The sequence below is a fragment of the Lissotriton vulgaris genome, chromosome 6, assembly GCF_964263255.1.
Source record: "Lissotriton vulgaris chromosome 6, aLisVul1.2, whole genome shotgun sequence".
NCBI lineage: Eukaryota > Metazoa > Chordata > Amphibia > Caudata > Salamandridae > Lissotriton > Lissotriton vulgaris.
This window is the reverse complement of record NC_141694.1, coordinates 1,847,325,273-1,847,342,924: the sequence shown is the minus strand read 5'-3', so window position 1 is coordinate 1,847,342,924 and position 17,652 is coordinate 1,847,325,273. Positions and strand designations below refer to the sequence as shown.

The following is a 17,652-nucleotide window of genomic DNA, read 5'->3' as shown; positions in this document are numbered from 1 at the left end:
CCTAAGCGACGCGGAGATTCATACAATCATTGTCAATGAAACTTGCCTTACATTTGGATAATCGTAGGCCTTAAAAAATTTTGAAGTACTTAAGACTTCTTTTCTCCCCTCTTTGGGCAATGATAGAGAACTCCTCCCTAAATCAAGACCAAATCCCCGCTTGCCTAAAAATCGAGCAAGTGACACCTCCACAAAAAAAAAAAATCAGGCACCAACACAAATGACCTAAACAACTTTCACCTGGTATGTAATATCCTGTTCCTCGCAAAGTTGCTGGAAAAATGTGTCCATAACACACTATGCCAATACATAAAGCAATTCAACCTGCTAGATGAGTTCCAATGTGGGTTTCAGACCGGGCGAGCACTGAGACAGCAATCCTACATATGATGGAAGATGCACCCCAAATCCATGACCAGAATGATTTATGACTACTGATACTCCTCGACCTGCCCTTGGCTTTCAACACAATCAGTCACAACAGACTTTTGGAGCTATTGGAACACAGAATGGGAATGTTCAGCACTGTGCTTCATTGGTCCACCTCTTATCTCCACAGTCTATCTAAACAAATTAAAATAGGACACTCACTTTTGAACCCATTCTAGGGTTCTGCAAGGATCCCCCCCGTCCCACACTCTGCTGACTGCTATATGGAACCTCTAACAGAGATCCTCAAACAAGCAAAACTCTCTCATGATATGTACACAAATTACGCTGCTCTATCAAAAGATCTCGTCCCTGTAAGACATTTTAAGGCTAAATAACACACTGCTGAAAACCCAATTCTTGTCATCACAAAACCACCTCAAATTGAAAAACGAATTCCTACTCCCCACCACACAGCGCAACACTAGCCGAAGTGTGGGTTACCCACCTTAGTGCATTCAACTTCAAACCTGCTATCAGAGTCAATGTGTCCCTCAGCATGATGCTGGACAAAAACCTCAACATGCAGGCACACATCCCTTAGCCACAACAACAGCTTTTGTCCAAATGAATCTCCTCGGGAAGATAAAACCATATATACCATCGCCCGATTTCAAGATCGCAGTACAGCCCCATGTAATCTGCAGAGTAGAATATGGGAATGCTACCTTAACAAACCTGCCAAAAGCAAGAAACTCATCTCCAGGTAACCCTCAAAGTGGCAGCAAGATTGACCACAGGAGTGAGGCGCTTCAACCACACCACTCCCTCTTTCAAATGTATGCAGTGTCTTCCTTTTGAAGTCAAGATCCAATTAAAAATAGCCTACTTCACCCACAAGGTCCTTCACCTTGAAACACATACAATTCTGGCACAGAAACTCAAGAAGTAAGGAGGAGGAAGCTCCCTTAGGAGTGCTATCTCCATCCTGCTACAACCTCCAAGACTTAGGGGAAACAAAATAGTTATAACCTCACATTCTCAGGGTTTGGCAAAAGCACTTGCTGTCTCTAGAAGCACAGACAATCCCCTCATTTGCTTCCTCATATGTACCTTGTGTATGAAATGCTAAGAAAAAAAATATGTGCTTAACTATCAATAATACAAAAAATAAGGGCGCTGGACCACTACTTATGGTCTGGCTTGGGAAGGTGTCAAGATGACTTTTCCTCGTCCTTTGATCTTTTTAAGTTATCACGTTGTTGCGGGAAGGGGGTTTTCTTTCATTGTTTGCAGTGCTCTGATACCCTTTCTCATTTGTGCTTTATTAAACTCTAAATAAAATAAAAACTAATGTTGTGATAGAGCCATTATGACATTCTAGTTCAGACCACTGTATTGTATTATAATTGTGTTTATATATTTTTTACTATTACTGATGTAGTATTGAAGCACTTTAGAGGGATTAACATGCTACTCCATTACACAAGGCTATGGGGTAATAAGCTGGTTATTAGGATTAGCAGTGTGCTCTCAATGTAACCATCCCATGTATGTATTCCAGTTTTGTTGGGTTACATTTAATTAATAGGAGTGAAGTGTGATCATTTGTGGGGACCATGTATGTTCATGCAAATGGTTATCGAGATGAATAGACTGAGGAGACTGAGTATGGTCACGTTTCAGGGACATGGATTCAAAGGAGAGGTTGTGATCTTTGAAATAAGGATAGAGCAATTTGGAGAAATACAAGAAAAGAGATTAAGACTGACAAAATGCGACTTAGATCAAGTTACTTGCCTTCAGTAATGCCTTATCTGCTTGAGACTATCTAGCCGCAGATTCCTCAACTTAGAATTATCCCCAGACGGCAGACTGGATCCAGAAATCTTTCCAGAGTAGTAAACCTGTGCAGCAGTAGGTGGTGTCGTTCATGTCGGAAGTGATGTGAGCGGTGCCTTTATAGATGCCACCCCAGCACACTGACATCAGTTTCTTTTCGCAAGTTCCACACCAGAAGTGCGGAGTCATGAAGAACCCTGAGCACTGGTGTGGAAAACTAAGGCCTTGAAAGGGGACAGCCGTGTCCTTAGAAATGGGTTTGCAGAACGGGGACGATGGGGGTTGGTAAGAAATCTGTGGCTAGACAGAGTGTTTACAGGATGAGGTGTTGCTGAAGGGAAGTAATTTGTTGAACTGATATAGACTTCTACCCACAGATACCTTACCTTAGAATATCTCCCTAGAGGAGGGTCTGCAAAACAGTTTCATACTAAAATGTCCCATCCCGACAGAACGGACTGTCCAGGCAGTAATACTTTGTGAACATATGTAGAGAAGGCACATTGCTGTCCAGCATATGCCCACAATCTGAACTGTGTGTGCTAGAGCAGTGGTCACAGCCTTCGCTTTGCTGGATTGAGCACACAAGTCCTCAGGGGGTCACTTCGTGGTCAACACACAGTAGATCCTAATGCACAGCACGATCCATCGAAAGACTGTCCATTTCTGCATGGCCTTCCCCTTCTTTGCCCTGACATACCAAACAAAGAGTTGGTTCACCTGGTACTTCTTTGTGTGGTCAAGTTAGAACGACAATCCTCTTTTTGGGTCGAGTTGGTGGAGTCGCTCCTCTTCCTTAGATGGATGTGGCGAAGCGTAAAATGTAGGCAGGGTGATGGGCTGGCCAACATGAAAGGGAGTGACAACGTTTGGCAGGGAGGAAGCTTTAGTGGGAGGAACTAGCTGGTCTGGGAAGATGTTCAGGTACGGAGGCTTGGATGGCAAAGCTTGAAGCTCACTGACCCTCCAGTAAAATGTTATCGTCATGAGGAAGGTCGTCTTGATGGGAAGGAGCCTGAGAGGATAGTTATGCAGTGGCTCAAAATGAGCACACATCAGTCAACCTGTTTCTCTGCATACAATGCCACAAACTTGCCCCAACAGCAGCCAGGTGTCCCTCTACCGAGACTCTATAAGCCTGCAAAGATAACAGAGCACACTGCGGGCAGAAGGTCAAATGCTGTCAACTGTCACTGCACAAGTTTCACACTTGAAGGCGGAGTTGACAGGTTCGGGTGGAGAACCCTCCCCTGCTGCTGTGCCACAAGATCCTTCTGAAGAGGCAGCCTAAATGGAGGAACAAATGGCCATGCCAAACAGATTGAGATACCAAGCTCTGAGCCCAGTCGGGAATCATAAGTATGACTTGGGCCTGGTCGTTCCTGATCTTATTGAAAACTCTGGGCAGGAGTGGTATAGGCGGAAGGCATACAGGAGGCCCGGGTACCACTCGACAAAAAAAGTCCCAGAGTAAGAGATCGCTTGGGAACTCCAGCACGCAGAATTACTGGCATTGTGCGTTCTCTGCAGCGGCGAACAGATCTAACCAAGTTCGCCCCTCTGTTGAGAGAGACCTTGCACCACTTCCAGATGGAGACTTCATTTATGATAGGCTAGGCATTTTCGGCTGAGTTTGTCTGCCCTGGCGTTCAGAGAGCCTGTCAGGTGTTAAACCACCAGGGATATGTCCTGACATTCCAGTAATGTTCAAAGGTGCAGGGCCTCTTGACAAAAGGTCCCGACCCCACCAGCCCTGTTTGTTGCTGTACCACATGGCAGTGGTGTGGTTAGTCAACACCTGCACTAGTCTTCCCTTGATGTAGGGTAAAAGGACTTTCAATGCCAGCTAGAGCTCCAGAAGGTTGATGTGGAATCCTAATTCTGCCAGAGACCAGATTCATCTGATTTCCACCTCTCCCAGATGGCCTCCCGTCCCAGGAGTGACATCTGTCACCACTTTCAGATCTGGTTCGGGAAGGGAGAAAGGTCTGCCGCTGACCCAATTGCAGTTCGTTAACCACCACTGCAGATCTTTTGCCGTTCCCTCCGAGATCTGGACCATGTCAGAGGGATTCCCCTCATGCTGCGCCCACTGAAACTTAAAAGTCCCAATGCTGAGCCTGCATAGGCTAGCAGGCATGAGTCACACGCAGGATGCAGGAGGCCAGGAGCTTCAGCAGCTACAGAGTCAGTCTCACCAAAACCTAGGATAGAGGCTGGAACACCGGTATCAAAGCATGAATATCCTGGGCTCGCCGTTTGGGAGGATAAGCACAAAACTGTGCCGTGTCCAGAACAGCTCCGATGAAAGGAAGCATCCAAGAGGGATGATTCTTAGTGGGTGCAAGAGGTCCACCGTAGTCAGGAAGTGGGAGATGACTGTTTGGGGCGAGACTGCCTTCAACAGTGAGTCGTGGAGATAGGGAAAGACTGGTACGGAGATAAGCTGCAACCACCAACATCACCTTGGTGAACACCCAAGGGGGGCTGGTAAGGCCAAAGGGAAGCACAGCGAAATGAAAGTGCTTGTGGCTCACTGTGAACCACAGGTAATGTCTGGGCAGGCAGGACGGGAATGTGGAAATAGGCGTCCTGCAAGTCTAGCGAAACAATCCAGTCTACCGGGCCCAGAGCAGACTGGACTTGAGCGAGCATGAGCATTTTGAACTTGAGCGAGAAATTGAGAGGGCCAAGGACTAGGAAAGGACAAAGGCCTCCATCCTTCTTGGTGTACCAGTAACTAGCAGGAATAATAACCATGACCTACTTATGGCGTGGTCACCCTTTCTATGGTTCCCTCAGCCAATAGAGCGGTCACTTCCTGGCGGTGTAAGGAGATGGTCCTCCGTCAGCCTGTCGCAAGTGGGTGTTTTGGGTGGAGGGGTAGTCACGAAGGCGAGGGAGAAGCCTTCTGACAATCTAGAGAACTCAGCGATCTGATGTTATCGACCTCCAATGGTGCAGGTAATGGCGTATTCTGTCTCCCACTGATGACTGGCGAACTATTAAAGATGTTTGGAGGCTGTGTGGGGGTGGTTGACTGGCCAGACCTCTGGCTGCCCGATTGACAGGGTCTGGGGGTACCATACCTCCTCGGCCACGCAGAGGTTGAGGAGCTTGCATACTGTAGTGGCTGTACAGGTAATGACTAAGCTTGAAGCACCTTCTGTGGCCATAAAAGGTGGACAGGTGTTCGCGGGGGCCATGGAAAGGCCCAAGGACCCGACAGTAAACTATGCTATCCTTAAAGCGCCTCAGTGCTGAGTCCGCCTTGTCTCCGCAGATATGGGAGCCCTCAAAGGGTATGTCCAAAAGCGAGGCTTGGACATCACCTAAAAAGCCAGTTCTCAGCACCCAAGAACCTGCTCTGCTTAACAAGTCAGTTGTGTCCAGAGCACATCGGATCATGAACTTGGCTGCATATCTCCCGTCTGCCATAGCTTGGGAGAGTATGGCCCAAGCCTCCTGCGGGACCATGGGCAGAAAGTGCGCAACCGTATCACACAGTGCATAGGAGCTACAGTAAAAAAGGTATGCGATGTTCAAGGACAACAGTGTCAGGCAGGTGGAAGAAAACATCTTCCTGCCTAAGGTGTCCAGCCTCTTAAATAACGTAACAGGTGGGCTGGTAGGGAATGTGCCAGCGTTTACATGGGAAATGGTGGTTTGGACAATCAAGGTCTCCGGGTTAGGGTGTTGTGTGAGGAATTTGGGGTCCGCTGGTGTGGGGAGATGGTGGCATGCAATTGTCCTGCTCAGTGAAGGACCTGTGCTGGTCCTGGACCAGGTCCCAAGCAGAATGTCCATAAGACCCTCATTAAAAAGGCAGAAGCAGTTCTGAGGGGGTCACTCCCGGCTGAAGCACCTATGTCAGGACGTTAGCCTTGACGGCCATCAAGGGCAGGCTAGGGTCCAGGACCTCGATTGCCTTTCTCACCACCATAGCAAAAGATGCTCCCTCCTTTATAGCCACGGTAGGAGGAAAGAACATGGCAGTATCTGGGGAGGTGTCCAGTCCACTGGGTTCAGCTAAGTCCTCACAATAGTCCATGTAAGGACTAGAGGCTGGTATTCTTCAGGGTCCAGCAGCCCCTCTGGACTAGAACATCAGCACACTGGGGTGACGCCAATATATGCACCACACACATCCCCTCAGGTGCGGACACGGCTACACACAGCAGAACACCACCTATCAGCGCACAGGGGTACTACTGCTCAAGAAAACATTCCAGATCCAATCTGATGCTTGTGGATAATTCTAAAGTAAGGAATCTATGGCTAGAAGTATACCATATCATGCTGTACACAGACAAGGGAAGCCTGCAGAGGATAAGGCGAGGGTCACACAAAAGAGGAAAAGAGGGAACAATTGTGAGTTTTTAATAAAGGCTAATTTTCCATGCAGGGATTTAGGAATATAATGGGGGGATGCTTTTCGAGATAGTACGCAATCTGCAGATGTAAAATGACAGAGAAATTATATTTGCATCTCAGAAGGTACTATATTAAGGCCTTCTGATCGGCAGTATCAGGCAAAGGGTCTGTACGCAACTAGGACTGCCTGCATTCTCTTACAGGTCTGTCAAGTTGCATGGAGTCCCTGTCAAGCAGACTGACTTCTTGTTGCTTGTACAACAAGGTGCTGGTGCCACCGAGTGTCCATTATAGTCAGGTTGGAACTGCATAACCATTCCTGCGAGTAACAAATGATTTTCAAGTGACTTATTTTTGGTAAAAGGTGTTCCATAAATTGGCAGCCTGCATGTTAAAGCAGTGCCACCTACTGATTTCTCGGTGTAAGGGAGAAATAATTTGTCACAGGGCTAAATTGGAACATGAGCTCTTAGGTGTGGAACATTTGTTTATTTTTATGTGGAGGAGTTCAGGCCCTTTACTATGTATCACCTTGAAGGAGATAAACAGCAGATCACTTAGCCAAAGAGCTAGGAACATACTAAATTAGTGGATACAGTGTTTTAGCAACAATGGAATAAACAGACTTGTGCTCGCGCAAAGGTACTGCTGGATCCAGTTAATTTATACTTTGCCTAATCTGTGAAAAGCATTGCAAACCTTGTAGACTTCAGCCTCTAGAAGGTCATTTTGGCTTGACTCCAATTTTCACACGACAAAGTCAGACAGAAGTGGTTATGCACAAATGCTCTCTTTTTGTAGGCGCATATCAGAAATTTAATTGAGGCCACCCATGGTCCATACTAGATTGTTTGCTATACTTAAGCTGCTCCCACATATCAAGCTAAAGACACCAGCTTAATTTCAGCGTCTAATTTCAAATTCCCTCCCCTTTACAGAATATTTCAACATTATAAACTTTGCCTTTTTGTGTATACACTTCATTTATCTTCTAATATTAATACATTTTTTAAACAGCTGCGGACTGTGAGAAGGTGGCCTGATATGCAGTGCTCACTATTCTAGTGAACACTATGTATCAGTCCAGCAACCCTTATTGATGATTGGTTGTAAGTCAACCTTATAGACCAGCTATCCTAGTAGCGTGGATACGAGCAGTCTAAGGCTAAAGACTCGAGAGGGCGTGTTAAGCCAGCTGTTATACCACACATATACCCCTTGAATACCAAGTGAAAGGACACCACACAAGTGTTATGAAAATAAACAGGATATTTATTAAGAATCACAACAGCCCTGTACTCTTTATGAGGACAGGGTACTAAGCACAAAACAAAACTCTTACGAAACTACTTAAGTTAGCACAGTATATACAAATGCCCGAGGGCACGGAAAACCATATACTCTGGAAGTGGAATGCGAAATTACTAGCAGGTAAGTACAGTACTAATAGGCTTTGGAATCGCTAGGTCTTGACCATAGATTCTTCAGATTACTTCTAGGAGGCCTAGGGGACTCGGGTGCAGAGTGTGCACTCTCACGCGGGATGCGGGACAAAGTCTATGGTAGCTAGATTTCACAGAGTTAGTGTTCTCGGGCGAACCAGACCTGGTAGGAGGAAAACGAAAGTGGATTCTGACCCTTGGATAGTGAGGCTATGCTGGGGCACCGAAATGCCGAAGTTACCTAGCCCAGGGGCTGCAGCTGCATATGTCTCAAAAGACGTCGGGAATCCTCGTAGACGGACCAGGAGCCTGGAAGAAAGATGCTGGCAGGCGACCAGTGAAGAGAGTTCGAAGTGATCCAAGCCTGGATCTTGAAGAGAGATGACACCTGAAAGCAGAGGGGACCAAGTTCGAGACTACTAGCCAGTAGTCAGGTGGCACCAGGAGGGCACCGGATGGTAGTCACCTCGACTAGGTGAGTGGGTGACGCTGTGCTCTGCAGATCTCACGGACCAGGAGCGAGCTGTCCCACGATGGATGAAGCTGTCGGCGTCGCTGGACCCAGGATTGGGCAACAAAGCCTTGGCAAATTCAAGCCCACGCGGTGGACTCAAAATGGCGTCTGGAGTGGACCAGGAGGGTCCGGGTGCTTCTCTGTTGCAAGGAAGCAAGGGCCAGTCTGGAGCAACCAGACCAGCAGCAGTGATGTCGTCGGGCGTCGTGAAGAAGGCCACAAGCCAGCCGGCTAGTAGCCACACAACGCGGTGAGCAGGCAAAAGCAGAAGGGCCCCACGCAGATCGTGGAGATGCTGGAAGGCTGATCTTCGGTGCTGGAGCTGCTCAGGGTGGGGGCTTCTCGGACCCCAAAGCACTCACCAGTGGAGCACACGGTGGGCTTGTTGCAAAGAAGTCGTGCAGTCTTGGCGATCGTCGGTCCCTCGAGGTCTCGTCGTACTCACAGTTCTCAGCTTGGCTGTAGAGGTGAGTAGAGGTCAGAGGTGCCAGGGAAGCCGGGTCTCGTCGAGCTGGGCAGTCGGATTCCGGAGGAAGGACTTGCAGCAGACCGCAGTATTCTTAGGATGGTGCCTGCGGATGCAGGGTGACTACTCCTTAGCCACAAGGGAGAATCTTGAGGAAGAAATCTTGATGTCCTTTCGCAGAAAGTCGTGTCTTGATTCCAAAGATGATCTAATTTTAACAGGGGGCCCGCTCCTATCTTTATACTAAAAAAGGGGGCTGACCCGGTGACTAGGTCCTGCCTATGGGTGGGACTAGGAGGGGGTGGTTACACCCCTCTCCCATGCCGGACTTCCCCCAGGCCAGGGGCTGGTGTGCCCCTGGAACTGGTTCTGACCGGCCTATGCGTAGTGAGCACCGGGGTGCCACTCAGCAGTCACCTTCCTGTAAAGCCCTGCCTACCCAGGATACACAAAACCCTGTCTGGGATGGTGCTAGCACCGCCCCGGACAGGAAACCCTTTGTCCAGGCTCTCCTCGCTGGAAGGACTCCCAGCAGCAGGAGGTCAGACTCGTGTCTGTGGTGGCAGCATCCATTTTGTGGAGCTGAGGCTTTGTTTAACTTTAACCGGGGTTCACAGTTAGATACATGTCGTGTCCCTCTAGAAGGGTGGAATGCTAACCCCGTCGCCAGAATTGGCGAGGGGTTAGTATTCCAATTCGTATGACACCTTACTCGACATGTTTTGATAAAGCAATACCAGAGATGGCATTTAACCGCGAGGATTATAATGCACTTAAGAGTATATGGTATGCGTTATCATGGAACAGCTATTAGGACTTGGTTCCGCAAGCTGCAAACGGGCTCAGCTCATGCCAGAGCACCATCTCACACGATTCCAAGCACTCTGCCTTCAGGATTGTCAAGGCCTGCCATAGGAGTGACTGATAGGAATCTGTGTGTCCATTTTTAGGGTTAGATATAGGTATACTATATCTACAGCAAAGGGTGATTACACGACTTTGCCCCAGCTGTCATGCAGCCAGTTGTGTCAAATTTAGGAGGCCAGCCAGGGGTGGCATAATACATGCTTCAGCCCCTGGTAGGCCCTGGGTACACCTATGCCCTGAGTTACAGGGTCTGATAAGGTGGCCCAGTACCAATTGGAAATGTACCTAAGGTACATGGAATCCATTTTACAGAGAGAGCAGTAGGCCTGGGGTCCTGATTGGCAGGGTCCCAGGTCGACTATGTCAAAAACCAGCTAAAACACAGGGCAAAAAGTTGGGGGCAACCATAGTCAGGAGGTACCTTCCTACACGGACCTGCCCCCCACAACCTCCAACTAGGTGTTGCAGAACTACAGGGGAAATGGACCACAGGTTAAGAACCACTGCATTAGAAGCCCCTCCCTAACTAAAGAAAAGCACATGGCTAATGTTAAATAACCATACACTTGCACTCTATTAACACCCTGTCAGAAGGTGAACTGGCTGGAATGAGAAAGGGATGTGAGATAAACTCAGGAATCAAAAAGTTATAATTTTTTGCCAACGCTATAACAATTTTTAATAGCACCCAATATATATAAGCTGCTGAACAGTAATCATAAAAATACTTAGGACTAGAATAAAACACTCCCCTGGTACAGCCATACTCTATACTCATAGGGGCATATGTAGCTAGCCGTTTGCGAATCGCAAACGGCGTTTTGGTATGTATGGGCCACATAGCAAAATAAGGAATCGCAAAAATTCCTTATTTTGCTCAAGCATTTAAGGAATAGCAATTTTGCGATTCCTTAAATGCTATGTAGGGGTGCCTTGAATATTGCGATTTTGGCTTAAGGAATCGCAAAATAGATGGTATTTTTTGATTTGCTGTCAAAATTTATTATTTTTTTTTAATTCAAAGTGGGCATGTGGCGCACAGACATGCCCTTAGGGCATGTCTGTGCGCCACATGTACTTACATGCACATTCCAGGAGTGCAACAGGTGTCCTTTGGACATCCTGGCACCCTTGGTATTGCGATTCTTAAATTGCGATTTTTCTCATAGAAAATCGCAATTTGAGAATGTATCCCCATTCATTCCTATGGGCCTCTTGGCCCATAGGAATGAATGGGACACTCATTCCTTAATTGCTTTTTGCAATTTGTTAATCGTAATTAAGGAAATTTAGAGATTTGCAAAAAAATTGCGATTTATTACATACATTCCATTTTGCAATTCTCAAATAGCGATTCCTTAAAAAACGCAATTTGATAATCGCAAAATGGAAATTACCTACATATGCCCCTTAGTCCCCCTATACGATCTGAGGAAACTGGTGTCTTGTGGAGAATTTGCCAAAATTATATAAATGAGGATAAAGATATGTGCTCATCCAAGGCTGTCCAGACAGATGTTTGCTGCACCAATCATATGCTTGAACTCCCCCCAGCAGGTATCTATTTCAGCGAGGACAGAGATAGGTGCACAGAGTCTTGTTGCCACAAATGAAGGAAGCTCAAAATGGATAATACACAAGTGCCTGACAAGGTCACGTCTTTGGGGTTGTGATGTCATGACATGTGGGTTATGCAAGGAGTTTGAGCTTTCAGCAACTACAGGGCCAGTTTTGCAAATGCTACTTACCAGTATGCATCTGTTCTTGGCATGTAGGGCTGCTGACATTCATATCTGTGCATAGATCGCCACCTAGTGTTGGGTCCGGATGATTGCACATTGTTGTCCTGGAAGAGTCTTCGAAGTATCACGAGATAGGTGGCTCCTCCCCTGGACTACAGTGCGCATGGGCATCGCCTCCATCCCCAGATTGTTTTTAGCCATTGGCAGAGATGGAGTGAAGAATGTGAGTGATGACCATGCTATGAGCATATGTATGTAAATGAATGAATTCTGCAGCTGCTACAGGCGCCGGGGAGGAGGGTGGGCGATATGAATGTCAGCAGCCCTACATGCCAAGAACAGATGCATACTGGTAAGTAGCATTTGCAGTTCGAGGCATGTGGGCTGCTGAATTCATATCTGTGCATAGAATACATAGCAGTCCCTCCATTAACGGCGGCCGCCCGTGCCAGCTGCAGCAGTCTGAAAAAGCGTTTTTAGAACAGCCTGACCAACAGCTGCCTGTTGTTTGGAATGCACGTCTACACAGTAGTGTTTAGTGAAGGTATGTGTGGTAGACCATGTGGCTGCTCTACAGATATCTTCTAAGGGAATGTTACCCAGGAAAGCCATAGAGGCCCCCAACTTCCTGGTGGAGTGGGCCCTCGGTGGGATAGTGAGAGTGCGCTTAGCTTTAGCGTAACAGATCTGAATGCACTTCACTATCCACCTAGCAATCCCTGCTTTAGAGATAGCGTTTCCCTTGTGGTGAGTGGCAAAAGCAACAAATAGCTGCTTGGTTTTGCGAAAATCTTTTGTCCTGTCTACATAATACATTAAGGCCCTCTTAACATCAAGGGTGTGGAGCATGCGCTCCGCCAGCGTATCTGGGTTTTGGAAAAACACCGGCAATTCGATTGTCTGGTTTAAGTGGAATTGGGATACCACTTTGGGTAGGAATTTAGGGTTAGTGCGGAGCACCACCCTGTTAGCATGTACCTGGAAGAAAGGTTCTTGGATGGTGAGCGCCTGCAGCTCGCTAACCCTCCGTAGCGAAGTAATTGCTACTAAGAACGCAACCTTCCAAGTCAGAAACTGAAGCTCACAAGAGTGCAGTGGCTCGAAGGGAGGACCCATCAGCCTCGTAAGAACCACATTGAGGTTCCATTCTGGAGCTGGTGGGGTCCTTGGTGGAATGACTCTTTTGAGTCCTTCCAGAAAGGCCTTGATAGCAGGGACCCTGAAGAGTGACAGGTGTTGTCTATTCTGGAGGTATGCTGCCATAGCAGACAGGTGAATGCGGATGGAAGAGTATGCCAGATTGCATTGATACAGGTGGAAAAGATAGCAAATGATGTTTTGAATGGAAGCATCTAGCGGGTCAATATTGTGGTTAGCACAGTAGATGACAAACCTCTTCCATTTAGCCGCATAACAAGCTCTGGTAGTGGGCTTCCTTGCCTCCCGAATGATGTTCATGCAATCGGGAGGAAGGTTGAGGTAGCCAAACTCTAGGACTTCAGGAGCCAGATCGCCAGGTTGAGCTGTTGCGGATCTGGGTGCTGAATGTCGCCATGGCTCTGCGTCAGAAGGCTGGGAGTGAGATGAAGCCTTTGATGCGGCACCACGGACAGTTCGAGAAACGTGGTGTACCATGGCTGGCGAGCCCACGTTGGAGCAACCAGGATGAGAGTCATCGAGTGCTGCCTGAGCTTGCGTGCCACCAGCGGTATCAGAGGTGCTGGGGGAAAAGCGTACGCAAATCTGCCTGACCAGTTCATCCACATCGCATTGCCCTGTGATTGGGGGTGTGGGAATCTGGCGGCGAAGCTTTGGCATTTTGCGTTCTCCTTTGTGGCGAACAGGTCTATCTCTGGATGACCCCACCTTTGGAAGTACGGTTGGAGTACTGATGGATGTATCTCCCACTCGTGCATCTGATGGCTGTGCCTGCTGAGCAGATCCGCCATTTGATTGTCCTTGCCCGGGAGATGCTCTGCCATGAGGAAGATGTTCCTCTGAATGGCCCACTTCCACATGCTCTGAGCCAGATGAGACAGCTGTGGAGAGTGTGTGCCTCCCTGCTTCTGAATGTAGTACATGGCCGTCATGTTGTCCGTCCGGATCAACACGACTTTGTTGCACAGATGTACTTTGAACGCCTTCAAGGCCATGAAGATTGCCATCAGTTCCAACACATTGATGTGCATCTTCCTTTGCTGTAGTGTCCATAGTCCCTGCACAGTGTACTGGAGCACATGCGCTCCCCATCCCTGGAGAGAGGCGTCCGTCGTCAGGATAATCTGTGGGACAGGCTCTTGGAATGGTCGGCCCTTGCAAAGGTTGTGTGGATTCCACCAATGCAGAGAGTTGTATGCCCGACCGCTCACCAACACTAGGTCTGTCAGTTGCCCATGAGCCTGAGTCCACTGACGTGCAAGGCACTCCTGAAGCGGACGCATATGAAGTCTCGCGTGCGGGACAATGGAGATGCAGGAGGCCATCATGCCTATCAACTGCATGAACACCTTCGCTGGAAGCGGGTGCTGGGGTCTGAATCGTTGGATCAGCGCCTGGATACTGGCGATTCTCACTGAATTCGGCTGCGCAGTGGCTGCCAGAGTGTCTATTGTCGCGCCCAGATACTGTCGCACGTGGGCGGGCTGGAGATGGGACTTTGGGTAGTTCAGAGAGAATCCCAGATCGTGCAGGAGATGAATGGTGCGTGACACGTGGTCGACGCACTGCTGTTCTGTCCTTGCTTGAATGATCCAGTCGTCCAAGTAGGGAAAGACGTGGACGTGCTGGCGACGGAGATGCGCAGCCACAGTCGCTAGGCACTTGGTAAACACTCTCGGTGCCGTGGTGACCCCGAACGGCAGAACCCTGAACTGGTAATGCTGGTCTAAGAGCGTGAATCTGAGATACTTCCTGTGGGAAGGATGCAGGGGGATATGAAAATAGGCATCTTTCAGATCCAGCGTAGCCAGGAAGTCCCCCTGTTGAAGCAGGGGAAGCACCTGCTGCAACGTGAGCATATGGAAGTGCTCCGAGAGGATGTACCAGTTCAGGGGCCTGAGGTCCAGGATCGGCCTGAGGGATCCGTCCTTCTTGGGAATCAGAAAATACAGGGAGTAAACCCCTGTTCCCCGCTCTTGTAATGGAACGAGCTCTATCGCCCCTTTTTGCAGCATGACTAGAACTTCTTGCTGCAACAAGGTCAAGTGCTCGCCTGACATAGGACGGCTCCTTGGGGGTATGTCCGGTGGAATGGACGTAAGCTCTAGACAGTACCCGTACTGGATAATAGACCTCACCCACCTGTCCGTGGTGATGGACTTCCACGCCGGCAGGAACTGCTGGAGTCTCCCCCCGACCGGTGTCGTATGGTCGGGGGGCAGTGACAAGACGTCACTGTTTGTTGGTGGCGGTGGACCTGGAGCTATTGTTGCCACGTCCCCTGCCCTTGACATTATTGCCTCTGTAACCACCTCTACCCTTGTTGTTATACGAGGCTTGGGTGTTACTCTTGTAATATTGTGTGGACTGGGATGCCTGTCCCCTTGAGGTGCCTCTGGAGTTTGAGCGGCGAAAGGAACCACTCCGAAACTGCTGACTTTGTAAAGCCCCCATCGACTTGGCAGTTTCCGTATCTTTTTTCATTTTTTCCAGTGTGGCATCCACCTCTGGGCCAAACAGGTGGTCAGGATTCACTGTTTGATTCAGTATTGTAGTTTGGATGTCGGGTTTGAACCCTGAAATTCTAAGCCAGGCATGGCGTCTAAGCAACACACTGGTATTGATAGCCCTGGAGGCTGTGTCTGCCACATCTAGTGCACATTTGATGGATGCATTCGTAATGAGTTTACCCTCCTGAATCAGCATCTCCCCTGCCTCCTTGTATTGGTCAGGCAAGTGTTGCAGTATGGCCTCTAATGTGTCATAATGGGCCCTATCATAACGAGCAAGTAAGGCTTGGGTGTTAGATATTCTCCAGATATTAGCTGCCTGTGCAGCAATCCGTTTGCCTGAGGCCTCAAAGATCTTGGACTCTTTGTCTGGGGGAGGAGCGTCACCAGTAGTTTGAGAGTTCGCCCTCTTCCGAGCGTTGGAAACAACCAAGGAGTCCAATGGCAAGTGTCCCTTGATATATGTAGGATCCGTGGGCGCTGCCTTATATTTCCTGTCGATGCGAGGGTTGACCACACGCGCTCGGGTGGGCTCCTTGAAAACCTCCGTTGCATGTTTAAGCACCCCCTTAAGCATCGGTAGCGTTTTGACTGACTTTTCGGCTACCGAGAAGGTGTCGAATAAGAAGTCCACATCCACGGGGTCCGAGTGCAGCTCGACGTCGTGGTTAGAAGCAGCTCTCTCTATCAGAGCATTGAAGGCCGTCGAGTCCTCAGTCGGGGACGTCTTGGCCGCAAAAAGTTGAGTGTCCTGACCCGACTGCGGGTCGTCCGGGTCGCCTCCGGCGGACCACGGAACGTGCTCCTCCTCCGGATCCGAGTACGCCGGATAGTCGTACTCGGCATCTTCCTCGTCCGCACCGGCTGCGGCGGAATGCGTCGGCGAGTGTCCCAGGGTTTGTGGGGACACAGGTTCCACCAAAGCCGAAGAGTCCTCGGAGCCCCTTTTGTTCTTGAGAGGGATCTTAAAATGTTCCAACGCCGGCTCCGTCGTGATCTTCCTTTTGAGGAGCGACAGTTTTCCGGTGTTGGCGTCGATGGTTACCTCACGACGTTCCTCTTCAGCAAGTGGTTGGAGTCGAAGCTTCGACACCACCAAGGCAGCTTTCGGTGCCAATACCTCCTTCGAGGGTCCACTCTGTTTCGGCGCGAAGGCCTTCGGTGCCGACTTGGGAGGAAAGGTGAAACGGATAGGCGTTTGCTCCTTCGCAGGCTTAGGCGTGAGCTTTGGCGCCACCGTGCCCGACGCGGGAACCACACTGTCCTTTCGAATCCGCTGCAGGGATTCCGCCACCTTCTTCGTCAAGGCCGGAGAGGGCTTGTCCAGCTCGAGCGACTTCTCAGCATCGAGAGCCCGATCACCCGCATGCGCCTTCTTCGGGGCCGACGCCCCATGGCTATGCGCGTCGTCGCCCTGACGCTTCTTCGGAGCCGACTTCGGGTCCACAACCCCTTTCGGAGCCGACGCAGCCGCGTCGGACGATTTCGCCTTCGGCACCGACCCGAGGGCTTCGGGTCGGCCATCTTGGCGTGGCTCTTCGAGTCGGCCATTTTGGTTTTCTTGGAAGTTGACGCCTCCAGAACATTCTTCACCAGCGCAACTTTCACTTTCGGTTCCGCATCCGAGGGTGCGTGACCAGTTGGCTTCACTTTCGTTTTCTTAGACGTAAGTGATGGTTCATAAATGTCCGTGACCGGGCCCGGAGGCGGGGACGTAGGACTCGTAGTTAGATCTTGGGTAAGGCCCGAAGGCGATCCCTCGACCTGGGCCGTATGAAGGGTCAGAACCCCCGAGTCTGGTTGGGGATGCTCCTCCTCCGAGCTATCACCCATCGTGGCAAAAGCCTGATCGTCGTCCCCTACCTCGTCGGTGACTTCGTCAAAGTTCTCCGCACCCTCGTCGTGGGTTTCCCCCTCGGATGCGGGATTAGAGTCCGAACCTTGCACGTCGTCTTCTCCCTCGACAGATTCCTGGAAAATGTCATCTGGTGGGGGCGCCGTAGCCGATAACTTAGCCTGGAGCCTATTGGCCCGACGAATCTTTAAAGTCTTCTTGCTCCGGAACTTCGAACACGCCATGCAGGTGTCTTCGCGGTGATCCGGTGACAAGCAGGTATTGCACACAGGGTGCACGTCGAGGTGTGAATATTTAGAGTTACACACCGGGCACTTCTTAAACGGAGTTCGCTCCATAGCAAAAGTGTAGTGTAGGCCCGTCCGCGCCGAAAGCACGTGGAAGGGCAGCAAGAGATCGGAGCTGAGAGTCTGTTAGAAACCCGTACGCAACTATACCGACGCCCAGCCTAAAGACCTTTTGGTCTCGAGTCGAAGTTGAACAACTATCGGTTCCGACAGAGGGAACCGAAAC

The 17,652-nt window shown here is 49.5% G+C and overlaps 1 protein-coding gene across 4 annotated transcripts in view; it reads right to left on the bottom strand.

Moving 5' to 3' along the window:
• The window catches only part of LOC147709635 (uridine-cytidine kinase-like 1), a 227,244-nt gene that overhangs the window by 53,184 nt on the left and 156,408 nt on the right, over positions 1–17,652 (bottom strand). The gene's annotated exons all lie outside the window — the stretch shown is intronic.